This window comes from Bombus impatiens, unplaced genomic scaffold (assembly GCF_000188095.3).
Source record: "Bombus impatiens unplaced genomic scaffold, BIMP_2.2 scf_0321, whole genome shotgun sequence".
NCBI classification, from domain to species: Eukaryota; Metazoa; Arthropoda; class Insecta; order Hymenoptera; family Apidae; genus Bombus; species Bombus impatiens.
Genome location: NT_176740.1, coordinates 2,283,258 through 2,298,471, shown reverse-complemented (window position 1 = coordinate 2,298,471; position 15,214 = coordinate 2,283,258). Strand labels below are relative to the sequence as shown.

Genomic DNA, 15,214 nt, shown 5'->3' with positions numbered 1-15,214 from the left:
ACGTCGCGCCACTCGAACGCCCGACGACGAATTGCCGAGCCCGCTTCGCTTCCGCCTTGTTCTCGCTCGATTAATATTCCTGCGAAGCGCGAGACTCCAGGAAACGACGTCGCGCTTCTTTTTGCCATCCCCCGCCGATCCTGCAAGTCGGATGAAATCCCGACCTCATTACTAATCGGTCCTGTGAAAGTCGGTAATGGATTCAGGGGTCGCGGCGGGACGCGCTCCTGCTATGAATATTAAGTCTCAGATTTTCGGAAGACATTCCCGACCGCACCTCCACGATGATCCGCAGAGTTGAATAATTTTGTGGTTCGCACGTTTTCATTCAGAAATTTGCTCCATCGTGCTGCGGGATTTGAACCTTCGATTAAGATTAATTTCGCAAGCATCTGCTGTTCTTGCTACGTACGATCAATGGCATACTTCTAAATCTTCTTCTAAATCTACACGCTTCTAAATCTTGATCGATAGTAAGTCGTTTCAAGTTCGATCGTTCGACTCCTCGTGCCCGTTTTATTTCATTTCACGATCGGACAGAAATTACTTCAAGTACGTATTAATTATCGTATTATACGTCGATACTAAGGAGTTTCGCTCGGCTGCGAATACTAATACCTACGTAAAACGTATGTAAGCGTTGATTGATTATGGCATTTATGGATAGGCTAATGGATAGTTTAAAACTCAGCACTTGTAAAGCTATTTTGAATGCTTCATCAATAACGTCGTTATATCATAACGTAGCGACGTGTTTAATTTATCGGTTATATCTATATAATTTACACGTGTGTATATTTATCGTAAACAGTTGTTACATACTAAACGCGTGGAAAACGCGTGACGTTGAGTAAAAGTCTCTGATAACGTGACTAACTTTCACGTAGTATTTTTTCCAACCTATGGAATCGTTTATGCTTTGACGTAAACGTGATGAAAATCGGAGAGCCCTGCGAAGATACGCGATTATGCGATGTATATGTAAAGTTTCGAGTTTATCTAGAATGGCGAGGTAACAAATCATTTAAGTACATTACAACGCAATTAACGATTATCCGAATAATAACATTTTGATAAACGGCGACATGGCGAGCCCTTGATACGCGCACCGATGTAAAATCCATTAAACCAGTGAAAATTTGCGCTCAACTATGGCGATTGATAGAAGGCTTGAAATAATTATAAATCGATATTAAAATTTCACGATATTAGTGTTTGGAAATTAAGCAGCTTTTATCGAAGAGCAGGTTCGTTTGTCTACATTAAAGATCAATTACCTTCGTCTGTTAAACGATAAACGAATCGTGTTTACTATTGAAAATTCATCTAATAAAAAATTACGCTATATAGAAGAGACGCCTCGGCAGATATTTGTTCATATTTTGCGATATAATTTGCCCGGTTATTAAACTTAAAATACGTTCCTTCGAACAACCGAGAATTTACTTGAAAATGATATTCATATTGATAGGAAACAGAAATTTCGAAGCAGATGTATTTTCTGCCTCGAATGTACGTATAGCCTCGTAAATTACAACTTTACGCTCTTATGATTTCCCTAGATACGTTTATAGAGTTGTCGATACGCAGTCCGTGAATTATCGATACGTATTCACGGACCGCTTTAAACTGTATAATGTCTCCAATTAAAAACCAATCCGTTATGTTTCGCTGCGCAATCGATTTTATTTTTAAATCCTATATTTCGAAATTGCTCGCGTCGTCATCGAAATTTAAGAAATGTTATATTTCACGATAGAATGAGAATTCGCTCGGGATCATTTGCCGAAATTGCTCAAAAATAAAAGCCGCTACGAACAGATAAAAATCGAGAGTGTTTTAGCGAAGTTATATAGGTAGGTGAATGCAATATCTCAAGCGTAACACATGGCGTATTATAAAGTCATAAAGGTTATTCAATTTCCCTTCAAGACACAAATGCAGTTCAAATAACTTTGATGTAGAAATTATTTCATGTACATAAATTCTCTGTACGATGTCGACTTCGAAATATTGCAAGAGAACGAGTGTAGCTTTAAATGGAGATACTTTCCACCAGTAAACTACTTTATCGTATCACTTCGATATAACCGCATGAAATTAAATTAATTTCCTGTCCCTACGAAAAGTATTTCTACGTTGTTGTATTCGCTATTGCATTTATATACTATTTAATTAAGTCTGTGCATATTAAATTTCGTATCATTTATGGATATACAAATGTTATGCTACTCGAGTAAAATATGGAATCTGATAAGAAGACGCTTCATTGGAAAATAAAAGTACGTACTGTTAAGGTATAGAGAGGATCTGGAAAAACAAATAGTTTCAAATTTATTTACAAATTATTCAGCTCTCCGAAGGACTCGATAATCTACTCGCTTTGTTTGTTTGTTTTTTTCTGATTTCTTCTAATCACTCCTAATGGCTTTTTAATAACTTCTAACCGCTTTTAATCGCTTTTGTCTCAACTAAAACCTGGACGTCCTTCAATGCTCACATACACTTTCACACGTTCAGTATAAATTCTTTTTTTTTTATTTATTTATTTGGATTTTACAATTTGTCCAGTAGGACATTTGGTAAAATATTATAGCGGTATACTAATATAACATGTGGGTGGCTACTCCCAGCGGGGTACCATCATCGTGTTTGTTAGGTTATGTCCTTTGTGAGATCTGTTGGGTGTTTTCTTTTTAATCTTCTTTTTATGCTTGATGTGTCGACCGTTTCCGCTGCCAGCCGGTTTGGGTGCGTTGCTAGTTCATGTACCATTTATTTACAAGTACCCTTTATAGCCACTGTATCGAGAGCCATTCTCCGATTACTAAGAACTATTGGCACGAAAAATTGCAAACATTTCCTTATCCTCGTCTTCTAATAATATACGTTATTTAAAAATACATTTCTTTCCTACATTTCGTGTAAACCGTAGATAGAATGCTGAGATAAATCACGGCAGACTAAAACCGCGAATAGAGGCGACGAAGCAAGCTGTCCCTGGCGATTAAATATCCATTAGTCGGATCCAATCGGTAAGAGAACATTGGATCGGACATTGAAGGACGCGTTTCGCGAGGAATCGTACGTGCGATGTCACGGTTGTTAAGAGAATACTTTTGCCGGTGAAAGCCGTGGATGGTAAGATAGGTGGTGCAATAAATGTCACTACGGACAGAGCTTAAGGCTGACCATCACGGGCCGTTTGCCAAACGAACTTCTATCTTTAGTTTTGTCGATCGTTTTGCTCGTTTAGCAGGATCCAGGCCAGCTTTCTTGGCATTCGAAGCACCATATCCACCCTCTTTCGTCCAAGTATCGTTAGCATCGTCGCATCGAGGACACGTTCGTCTCACACCCTTAGGCTTAGTTTCGAAAGCTCTGGCTGTCGTCTGGAAAACACAAACCTCGCAGGAACGACCGCCGGCATCGTCAGGATACGGGCATCCGTTTCTCCAGTTTCTGGTCGAGCTAACCTCCCGATTCTATTTCGCTGTATCTTCAGTTGAACGTAAAGTTCGTGGCATCCGGTTCGTAAAGGAACTCAGTAAACTGTCGAGTTGCAAATTCGTATCGTCATGCCAAACGTGCTGGTCCGAAATCCGAACGAAACTATCCTACGGCTCGCCCGACACGTTCCAAAACGTTCGCCTCGCACGTGTATTTAACGAATTACTTGCTAGTTTGTTTTAATTTCGTTAACGTCTCTACCTGTACGTTTGCTTTCACTTCTCGAGGCGCGTTTCGGTTCGTTGCTGTTCAACTGTGAATATCGAGCTGTGATTCCTGCTATTTTCCAAACATTGTTATTTGCTAGGTTAGACGCACGCTCGGGAATTATCGGATTAACGCGCTTCATTCGTTCGCTCTATTTAGAACTTTTCTATTGTGATAAATTTGAAACGCAACGGAGAGGCAAAGCAACAGGGGAAACGAAGTCTGCAGATTATAATGGAACTTTCCTCCAGCCGTATTCCAGTTATTGCAAAACTCTAATAAATTGTACTATTCCATTTTACTTTTCTAAAAACTTTATTTAGTGTTTTACGTTGTGAGGCACCTACGAGCTGGATTAACAGATTTGTAATTAAAAACAAACGAAGAACGAAACGAGCGGAAAGCATTGAATTTAAGTTAACGTCACAGCACTTATGGTCGCCAGTATACGATTTAATATTTTTACGTTTCACTCGTTGGAAGATATGACTGTAAGGACTGCAACATTTTTATATGTTACAAACACTTCAAGGGCATCGTGCAACGAGAATTTTTCTCCGAAGAACGATCAGTATGCAGCGAGGCTTTCAACCATACGTCTTACTTTGAATTTGTACCAAACTCTAAGGAGTTTCAAAGTTAAACGATCGAACTTTACTGCTATGTTCTACGAGTAAAAATAGGAAAAAATGTGTAGACGTAGATCCGGAAACGTCCTACTAAAAACTTGTAACGAGGATATTAAGCGCGAAAATACTGTTGGAAGGATGAGCGAGTATCGTAGAATAATTTGTCTGCTGTTTATGCTAAAAGCGAATCGATAAAGATGCTCGCTGAGGTGAGAATCAGGAGTAAAATACTCGCGGGAAATGTCAGATATCGAGCATGCTTGTTTTAGAGTGTCTCCGTAGCAGAGCATCTCAATAAGTATTTCTGACATATCACGTCTCAGGAGAGGATCCGACAATTCAAGTATATACTTGAGAACATTGCTTTCAAAACAGAAACTTCGATTTATCGACTATAAACTCCTCTGTGTTATCGTTCCATCTTCAAGAATGCTCACTTCTCTTATAATACAAACTTGTTAGGATATAACCAGCGATTTATCTTGGAAATTTCAATTCCGCGAGACTACAGGTTACACGTTGCTAAAGTCGCGAAGCCGTTTATATTGATAATTTAAAAAAATATTTAATTTGAAATCTATCTCTTTGCGAACTAATAAAGTATAGTCGCGTGAAAATTTCATTGAGCTATCTATGTTACGTAAGTGTTCGCCATTCTCAGCCTCTCAAATTTCAGCTCCTAAGAACATTCTCCATGACAGTATCTGTCACTAACTTCCGCATTTCGGCTCGATGGCCCTTAAGTTTATTTACGTATTTACACGTTGTCCTTGAGGCAACCCAAATGGAAAAAATCAGGAGCTGTCAATCGATCGAAAGGTTTGATAGAAACTCAATTTCTGGAAATAGAACTTTATAATCTCAATTCGTTGAATAACGCCGTAACCTCGCATAATCGATCTTGCAGGTACAACTTCAGAAGTTCTCGAACGAAAGAAAAGAAATTCGATTAAAAAATATTATGAATATTTCTACCGATCTTTTTACGACTTCTGCACCACCCTGTTTATTTCAGCCTCTGAAACACGCGTTTCATGCCATGTATTTCCTTTTATTTGGTTTTCATTTCCAATTAAAATATTTCTTGAATCGAACTAATCGGGTTTTAGTACATGCAACTTATTGCCTCTCCAAGTTATGGAACCATCTCGTAATGTTTCGCCGTTTACGTTCTATTTAACTAGTAATATAAAATTCGATTGAAAATTAATGATCAGTGTTCTTTCTTCTCTTTTTTTCGTTAACGTCGAATAAAATTAAAAATGTATGGATCTACGAGTAAGCTTTGAACATACAGGTAAGTAATATTTATACGAATTTCGAAGTTGAAGGGTCGAATGTTTTTCGTACGACACAAGGTCCATACATTGGCTTTTCCATTACTATTTTTTACACAGCCAGCTAACGTCCGTTCCAGTTTTCGAGCAATTTTGGACTGTTTTGTCATTCGCGCATGTTGCTTGCTTCCCGTTACTCGTTTGTCATTTTACTTGTGCCAGAAATGTTTGACGTCAATGGCGATCTGAAATCCGAAAATTTTTGTTATTTCCAACGCGATACCATAGCCGTCGTCGAACGCTGGGAAAAACAATACTCGCGCCGTTTCAACGATTTTGACTTCCCTGAATTCGATATCAAAATAATCAAGCGTCTCTATCGTATTTCGTTTCTACTCGAAGCTTCGTACGCTACTTTCACCGAATCGCATCGGTGAAATGTTCATCAGAGAGCAGCATAGCGCTTCTCAAGAAGGAGTTCGACTAAACTTCGAGCTGCGCGATCGAATTTGTGAGAGGCTACCGCCGCTGGAAAAATTCGTAGAATCGTCGAATCGAATGACAATGGGCGAACGTGAACCGGTAGGAAAGTCGAACTGCGGCAAAGGTCTGGGGACCCGGAATTACAGTTTCGAAGGAGAGTAAAGCGAGTCGAATCCTCTTCTTCGCCACTCCCCCCATCTCCTTTACGTTCGTTTTGCAGGCTTGTCCCCAACGAGCGACGGCTTGTTTGTCGCAAGATGTCGACCGGATTTGTAAACCACCCTGTTCGAATCGACCGAATTATTCCTGGAACCGCGAGATAATTAAGGAAGTTTCACCGAGGACAATCCGTCTTGGCTGACTGCTTCTGTGGACTCGTCCCGTTGGAAAAGGGGTTGAGAAGACAGACTGGTTCGTAGCGATCTACGATCAACACTCTCTCTTTCGTCCCCCGCCCTCTGTTTCTCTTCCTCGCTCGCTCTCTCTCTCTCTCTCTCTCTCTCTCTTTCCTTCTTCCTCTGTCTTATCTTTCCCTTTCGCTCCTACCGTCTGGATGAACACCCCGTTCGATACGTCTTCTCGTTTGGCTAGCTTCGATCTACCAAGGGACAGGCGAGACGTGCTCGCGTCAAGAACTTCTTGAGATCTGCCTCGAACAATACTATACCTTAGTCCTTACTCGTGCACCTTGCAATTTCGCCTTGCAACTTTCTTGTATAGAAGAGGAAGGAGACCGACCGAGTCTGTGAAACGCAGAGTTCTGGTATTATGGTTTCACGGTAAAACATAGTGTGTCAAGCGTTTGATGAATTGTGATGGAAAATTGTGAGAAGTTCCCTTGGAAATTTAACTCTGTTTACAGGGAAATGAATGCGAATAAGTTGGACGTAGTTGGTGCGCTGTGTTCAGTTTGGATATGGCGAAACGGATATAGGAATAATTTTCAGTTTATTTTGTAATAATTGAAATAAATGATGATCCGCCAGCGATAAGTAGACCGTGGATTTTTACGAAAATATATATTTCTCAGAATGTAGTTTAAAAAGTAGAATATCGGTGGAAAATTGTTCTACCAAGTGATACAGAAAGCATTACGCTTTGAATATTTTATACATTTTTTTTATATTATGTGCATTTTGTGTAATTTTACGCTTTAAAATTTCCTATATGTAGATGCATAAAAATTCACAGTCTAGCGATAAGACTACGTAATATGCAATTTCCAATTATTCTTTGTGTTACTTTATTTTAGGTTACGTTATTTCCAGCACGATTGCCTTCGAATTTCTCCCGTTTCGCTCATCAAAGTTTCTCCGTTTTAAATGAACCCGTACAAAATTTACATTAAATACTAGGTTTCCCAGCGGAGGAAAAAAGAGAGCTAAATGCGACTCCGTCCGCTATTCTTGGCAAAAATGCAAACCAAGAAGCGCCGTTTCTGTGCGTGGGTGTATAAAAAAACAGGAGGTTATGGAGGTCGTGGTGGCATCAAAGTATGACCGAAGTACCTCCATCCTCGGTCTCGTTTATGGTCGAGCGTCTCGGAACCACAGAGTGCATCGTATAAGTGGTGACGGAAAAGGGAAATTTCATTTTGTATGGCGTCGTTTTCTTTTCCCATCCCGCTGTCCCTTTTTCACCGAAATTATCCGCGAACCGCTCTACACGCAGCGCTCTTTGCTCGTTAAAGCGGAATATCGAGCTGCATGCAACCTCTGCCTCTCGTTGGTTTTACACACGCGCACATGTTCACCTATCTACACACACTTGAAAAATCTTTGTACTGTTTGGCGACAAGATTTTAATATTATAGATGAGTAAAAAGCATAACGGCTTACGAAGTATCCGTATAATGTTATTAAATCTACGAATAAAAATAAGAAGAAGAGACGTTGTACGCGTAGAAATAAGTTCAATGGAAGCAAAAGGGATGCATGGTGAAATATTAATTAATACTTTGAGTAACTATGACATGGATATTATGGAGAAAACTATCTCTATCAGGCCTGTAAGTACGAAACCGGAATTTGCCTATAGATGGCCCTAGCTGATAACGTAGTTATCACTAAACTGCGTCATTGATGGCTTACTCACCAGACTTGGCTCCGTCCGATTACTATTTATTTGCATCGATAGGACACGCACTGTTTGACCAACACTTCACTTCTTACGAAAATGTACGAAAATGGCTCGATGACTGGTTTGCCTCAAAAGAGCGGCAGTTTTTTTGGCGTTGCATCCACCAATTGCCAGACAGGTGGGAAAAATGTATAGCTAGCGATGGGCAATACTTCGAATAAAATATTTTTAATCATTTTCATACAATAAACGTGTATTTTCTATAGAAAGATACCGGTTTCATATTTACACGCCTGGTATTTGTACGATCAAAAATCGAGATTTAGAAATCATTTTACGAATGCAGAATGACTGCACTTTTTAGAGTTGTACAACCCCTGCGCGTTCAATAGTAATAAATGTATTGCAAATAACAAATTAAGGGCACGCAATTTCGCGAACACGTGGGTTGCTCTCTTAGTGTACTCAAGTAAACTCTTCGAAAAATACTTCGGGTAATATTAACACGATAATTTCCACGGTGATCATCAATGATCTACGTTCTATTAAATTATCTCAAAAATGATTAAAATACGACAAATTAAATCGACCAAAATATTTTCAACGCTATGAGTGAGCTAGAGAACAGTTCCAGAGAGAATGCAATATTGTATTTTTCAAGAAATAAATGTTAAGGTGTAATATATTTCAATTTATTACAACTTCTATGGTGAAATACGTACAAAATATGTATAAAATTGCGTGACAGTCAAGGTAACTTGCCGCGCGGAGGTCAATATCAGCGTCAAAGACTACGCATCGAAACAGAAAATGATGCTTCCGATAGAAATTTGCGTGAAAAACATGACGTTAACCTTAATTGATCACTTCGGAGCGTTAAAACTAGCGTTTCAAACGAATAGACAGAGATATTGCATTTTACGCTTTATCACCCGTGCCTTTATCCCGTCAAGCTTCTTCCGCGTTTCATATTCCTTTCCTTGCCCACACCCATCATCCATTTTCCACGTTTATTTCTTTTTTCAAATATCGTAAAGGTTCATGCTTCACGACTCCTGTTGCCCGTTTCACACCCTCTCACCTTACGTTCTCCTATTTTCCCCTGTTTTTTTTCTCCACTGCTTCAACGTTAGACGATTTCATAGAGACGCGTCGCACACGCTAACGTTCACCAGTTGTTCGACGCATCGTATTTCTGTCGCTGACAATAATTTCCATAATGTCGCGACCGTTCTTCTCCAGGAAACGTTGCCACTTTGAATCCATGAATTTCTGTGACAATTTTTCCGCCGAATTTACCGCGTAGTTAAGATAATTTCAACTACAAGCACAGTGAACGAAGCGGAATGTGTCTTTACACATTCACGTTAGCAATTACATATTTCACTGCCAAAATGTTTCAGATTGAAATTCCTCGCTCGATTTATGGTATTTACAAACGTAAACTGTGGATGAGAAAATTTGTATAATTCGACGATACGTAAAGCGGGCGTTTTTCAATGAAAACCAAATACGTTCTCGAAAGAAATACCGTGCAAGAGAGAATCTTGGCAATGAAATCAAATATTGGATTGCTTTTATGGTATTGAAACAAGACGATAAAAAAGGAAGCTACCACTCTCTGTCGTACCATTTACGAATACCAAACTCTTTGGTTAACGATATTTTTCAATATTTTTTTATTAAATCCATATTAGCGATAAAACAGAAACGCAATCTTTCGCATCTTTCTAAACAGGCTCCTCTTATAATAGTATTAACCCTGCTGCGATCCTCGACTTCCTTATACCTTAATCTTACCATTGTGTTAATAGAATAAAAGGCTTACAACTACTTAAGAAAATAATCGTAAGCAAAATATAATAATCGTCACGCATACGAATAATGATTCTTTCTTGTTTTCCTCAAACTTGAGACATTTTCTGGTACATGATAGAAAATTACGATTTGACTGAAAAAACGCAATAGGCTTAAAAAGAAACTCGTGGAAGATTTATCTGGATGCATAAAGTTACGGTTCCCTATGTTATCGTACAAACACGACGTCTATTCTCGTACGCATGTTCCGAAACAACGTAACCCTGTCGCGAGGGTGAATATATTTACCAGCGAGCCTCTTTTAATCCAAATTTATAGTCACGTCACTATCACGTTACTTCTCGTGTCACTAGCTCGATTTCAACCGATCATACCCATTACTATTACTGTCACGGTATTTCATTGCGAACCGTCTTATCCTCTGTTGCTGCGGTAACGCGAATCAGTCTTAAAGCTTCCTGTTTTCCTATCCGACCACGGAGCCTCTTCCTTTGTAACGGCAACGCGAGCGAATTATTGCCCGCGTTTTTATTGCACGAGCTATTGCGTGTATGAAGACCGAGTCGGAAGACAACAAATTTTCTTTCGTATCTTTCCAGACGGGCTAGCAGGAAATGGGAAGCGAAGCTTTTGAAAAATAACTCGAGGCATTGCGGTGCTCCGGGAATCCCGTGACTCAACCATTCTATTGTCCGAAGAAGCCAGTAACAGCCGAAGGAGACGCAGGTATTTTTCAAGATTTTCCCAGTTCTGTTTTTCCCCTGTCTAGCCGCCGTTGTTCTTCTGCCAACGTTTTTCGTCGTCATCGTTCTACAGGTGCGGCCTTAAAAGTAAAGTCTTTCCGGTAACGTTAACCTCTTTCGTGCGGCGCTCGTTTGCCGCTTAGCACCGTTTGATACTCGATGGAACGAACCGTGATACTTTCTTCAACCGATCGAAATTCAATAATTATTTTTAAGTTGAGAAGTTTCGCAAGAGTTGATAGAACGAAACGTCCAGAACGACTAACCAGGAGGATATAAACAGTCGACTAAAGTGAACCGTAGTCTGCATAGCCGCGTTTACATTAGGCAACTACAGTTGAAACAACCAATCAAAGATAGACGAACCAGCTATCCCTGATCGAACGATCGGAAGCTGCGTCAACTTGGTTGACGCTGTGTTTACACGGACGAATTTAAACTGTCTAACGTCGATCGACTCAGTTGCTCGATCAAAAGTTGCAGGACATAAACGAGGTTCCCGTAGGACGCGTTTGATGATCGCCGAATTTAGTCGACCGTCGATTATAATCGACGCTCGTACCAATCAGATTAAAACAGATCGGTACCGTTCGAAATGCCGCCTGTTTCGAGCGAGTAGATCGAGGAACGCAATAAACCAGCCTCTCAGCGATCGGTATTTAGAAGAAAGTATCGGTGAGATCGATCAGCGAAATTTTATTAGACCGTTCTCGGTAGATTGATCACAGGTCATATGACCATTTATTGTCCGTCGAAACAAAGTGATTCGGTCAGGACGAAAGTAGAGCGAAGCGTGAATGACATGCTCTGCAGAGTGGAATAAATTCGAACCTTTTGATCGCTGGCGCTTCTTTTATTCGTTCGATCGTTAAGGTGGTCGATTCGAAACGGATCGCTGGACACCCGCCCGATTTTCGTTTCTCCTTTTTTTTTCCGTGTTCATATCGCGACCGCTTCTGAAATTTAATCGCAGAGACCATTCTCTCAGTAATAGCATCCTTCGTTTTTTTCATCGTGAACGAGCCGATTCTTGAACAATTTTGTTCCTCGTACCGTTGAATATATAACCAACCATCCTGCGTAAAGAAAAGTCACGAATTCTATTTAACGAATATTAATCTGCATCGAAAACTTTGTTACTAGATGTACGCTGAATATCTTTTATCTGGACACCCGTTATCGAAGCGTTTTATACCCGTACGTTTCTACATTTATAGGAAAAAGAGATGCAAGAATAAATGGAATATCCAAATTGGAGAATCGCGTAGAGTTGGAAACGATGGAACAGTATACAGGGAAAGAACAGTGCAGTCAAGGAAAATACATACCGCTCTCTATGAGATGATATTATTTCTTAAGATCTTACTTCAAATAACGCATTCCTTTGCCTAATCACCTTTTTACATCTCTATTGTACTTGCTAATCAAATTTGACCAAATATTTTAAAGAAATCCTACGTGGATTTCCATGAAATTTTCTTTAAAAATCGAACTAAACGGGAAATATCTGGAAACGCCAATGGTTGGTAAGATAGTTACTATCGGAAATACGGCGTTCGATTGAGTAGCCGGATGCAGAGATGGTAACACGTGCAGAACGTATCAACGCATATCTTGGACAGTTCTATTTGTATTCATAGCCGATATGTTTCTTTTCCTTCTATTCGCGTTCAATACACTCCGGTCAGGAAAATAGGACCGCGTGAAACTCAACCGACATTTCGAGGCATTGTAGCTGAACGGGCACGACGCAAACTGAATACCACTCTAATGCCTACTCGAAACCTTGATACTGGTATTTACATGGATCCTACGAAAGCTTGGAGTCGATTCGATAGACATTCATGGCCGTGGCAATCGAACGTGTAACTATTCACGGGGGCTACCAACGGTCCGGTATTATCTTGACTGTTCGCCCCTCTCCGCTCGTGCCAACGATCCGAATATTCGATAGCGAAGAGATAGACCTCTTATGTTACTTTCTTTTTTGCCTATTCCATAGCTTTTCCATTGCGAAATTTTAACTTCGAATTATACGTTTCCATTTACCGTTCGAATCGATCCAACTTTTTAACGAGGAGTTTCAACTTCTTCAAAAGTTGATAGCGATAGATACTATTAAATATTATTAGTGAAATTAATAAGGAGATTAATTTTAAGGATAGGACCATTTGTTTAGCGAGTTTAGTCAGCGCGTAAATCACCAGTACTAATCGGCGGATTGCGATTTTTTATGCAAATTAATGTTTAATATTTATGAATATAAGAAAAGAAATACAACTTTATCTGTTTGTCCGTTTGAAAATTGTAACCAATACATGGGCGTAATTTTATGCGCGTAAATGCGTAAAAAGCAACGATCCATTCATTAGCTATGCTAAACTTGATCTTTTCATTGGCGAAAGCTACAGTGTTCTATTATATATTAGACGTTATCATAATTATTCGCGGCTGAGACTCCATAAACTGCTTTGGTTCGCAGGTTTTGGTTAACATTCCCTAGAGTGCGGGCGCTGTCAGAACTCGGCTAATTTAGCGAAATTAGACGTTGCCCGTTTTCAAACGGCACAGTACGAATGAGAATGGAAACGGAAACGTATGCATCGACTGAACCAACGGCTTCGTCGAACTTTTATCATAATTTTCTATTCGTGGTTCGTCAACGACCGCTCGGCTAGGTATCGTGACTCGAAGAACGGCTGGTGAAAAAAAAAAAAGAATAGTATTTTATGTGGTGCACGCGCGCCCGGAAACTGGATTCTCGCTGCAGGCTCTTTTTTATTCGTGCATCCGTGCTAACTTTTTACGAGGCTCACGAAGAATGGCTTCCGCCGCGATAAAATTCACGCGTCTAACTGTCCGTCTTTGTTTCCCGTCGTAGTCGTACGCCTGTTTTCTATGTACAGTTTCACACGCACACGCCGCGCGTTATGACATTCGAATCTTTCTTCTCGTTTTGTAAGAATCGTTCGCTAATCTAATATTAGGTCGTCGGAAAAGTTTCTTTCGTTTCGTAAGGCGATAATAGATGAGCAACAATTTCTGTTTTATATTATTTTCTCGAATTAGGTATGATCCATTTCGTTCTAATTCTATTATTATGTTCGTGCATAATTCAATAAACTAGTATAAAACAAGAAACATTGTGCGTCTATTATTTCTTTATAAAACGAAAGAAACATTTCGGACAACCTCGCTTTTGAGAATAAGCCCGCGTTCTTTTGATAAATTCCGATTACTATCGCAAGAGTTGTTCTTTATCGATTCTTTATCAATTTCATATTTTTATTAACATAACTAAAAAAATACAAACTTATACAGGGTGGTTGGTAACTGGTGGTAAGGGGGTGATTTTACGCGAAAAAAGAAGTCGAAAATATAGAATAAAATTTTTTCGTTCGAGGCTTTGTTTTCGAGAAAATCGACTTTGAATTTTTGCTCGGTACGCGTGCACTTTATCGCGTCTCGTTATAACGGATCTCATTGTAGATCGTTGTCTCGATGGAAAAATTAAAAAAATAAAAAATAAAAAAAATTTTATTCTATATTTTCGACTTCCTTTTTCACGTAGAATCACCCCCTTCCCGCTTGTACCGCCAGTTACCAACCACCCTGTATAAAGATTTATTTCGTATACCTCATTCTGAATATAATTTATATTTTTGCATATTACGTGCATTTTCTAGATTTTTGCACTTTAAAGCTTCCCATAGATACATAAAAATCCGCGATTTACTGACAAGAAACAGGAACCACGTATGATTCGTCGATTGAAAAAATCTATGAAACACAATTTAGTCAAAAATATTCTTAATTGTATGCGAGGATTTTCTTCTAGTCTTTCCAGTCTCGTACATCGCACAATGCCATAATTTACTAATATTTATATTAGTACAATCCTAACAGTTCTCTGCACATCGCTAGGAGTATGCCTCAATTTTCTATGCAGATTCGCAATAGAGTTTCTCCGAAAGTAAACGAGATACTTTAAACTGCGAACAAGCAACGTTTTGTATACAACAGCAAAAATATTCGTATGTGTGTAAAATACGCTGTGAGGGGCAATATATTTCAAGAACACGCGAAGTACTACGATACGAGAAGTGCATAAAGTATAGTTCTGAATTCACACCTGGGTATCTTGGTTTTGTTCAAAATATACACGTACTTTTCGCGCACATAAGAGAAAAACAAAGTGACGCATATATATGACGAATGGTAGAACACAAAAGCAAAATAGCAGCCGGAAAAATTTTAACAGTTTTAGTTTAGTTTTCGCATGAACTCTCTATTACTTTTCCCATTTCTTGCTTTTTCTAACGCGATGAACGTGCATTTGCTTCGATTTGGAGAGATTTCGAGTCGATGTTGTTTCTAAATGTGATCCTTCGATCGTATTTCGTATTTTCGTATCTGTGGTTTCGCGTGAGTTTTCTTACAAAAAAAAAAAAAAAAAAAAAGAAGAAAA

General features: G+C 39.2%; 1 protein-coding gene across 3 annotated transcripts in view; it reads left to right on the top strand.

Annotated features, from left to right (window-relative positions):
- LOC100746339 (TWiK family of potassium channels protein 7-like) overlaps positions 1-15,214 on the top strand; it is a 176,295-nt gene that overhangs the window by 39,518 nt on the left and 121,563 nt on the right. The window contains exons 2-3 of one of the 3 annotated variants that reach the window (XM_033320685.1): positions 6,327-6,517; positions 10,603-10,729. The exons of 1 other annotated variant lie outside the window; for it this stretch is intronic. The gene's annotated coding sequence lies outside the window, so the exon portion shown is untranslated. The remainder of the gene's footprint in view (positions 1-6,326; positions 6,518-10,602; positions 10,730-15,214) is intronic. One more of the 3 variants, XM_012385588.2, reaches the window with a different exon arrangement.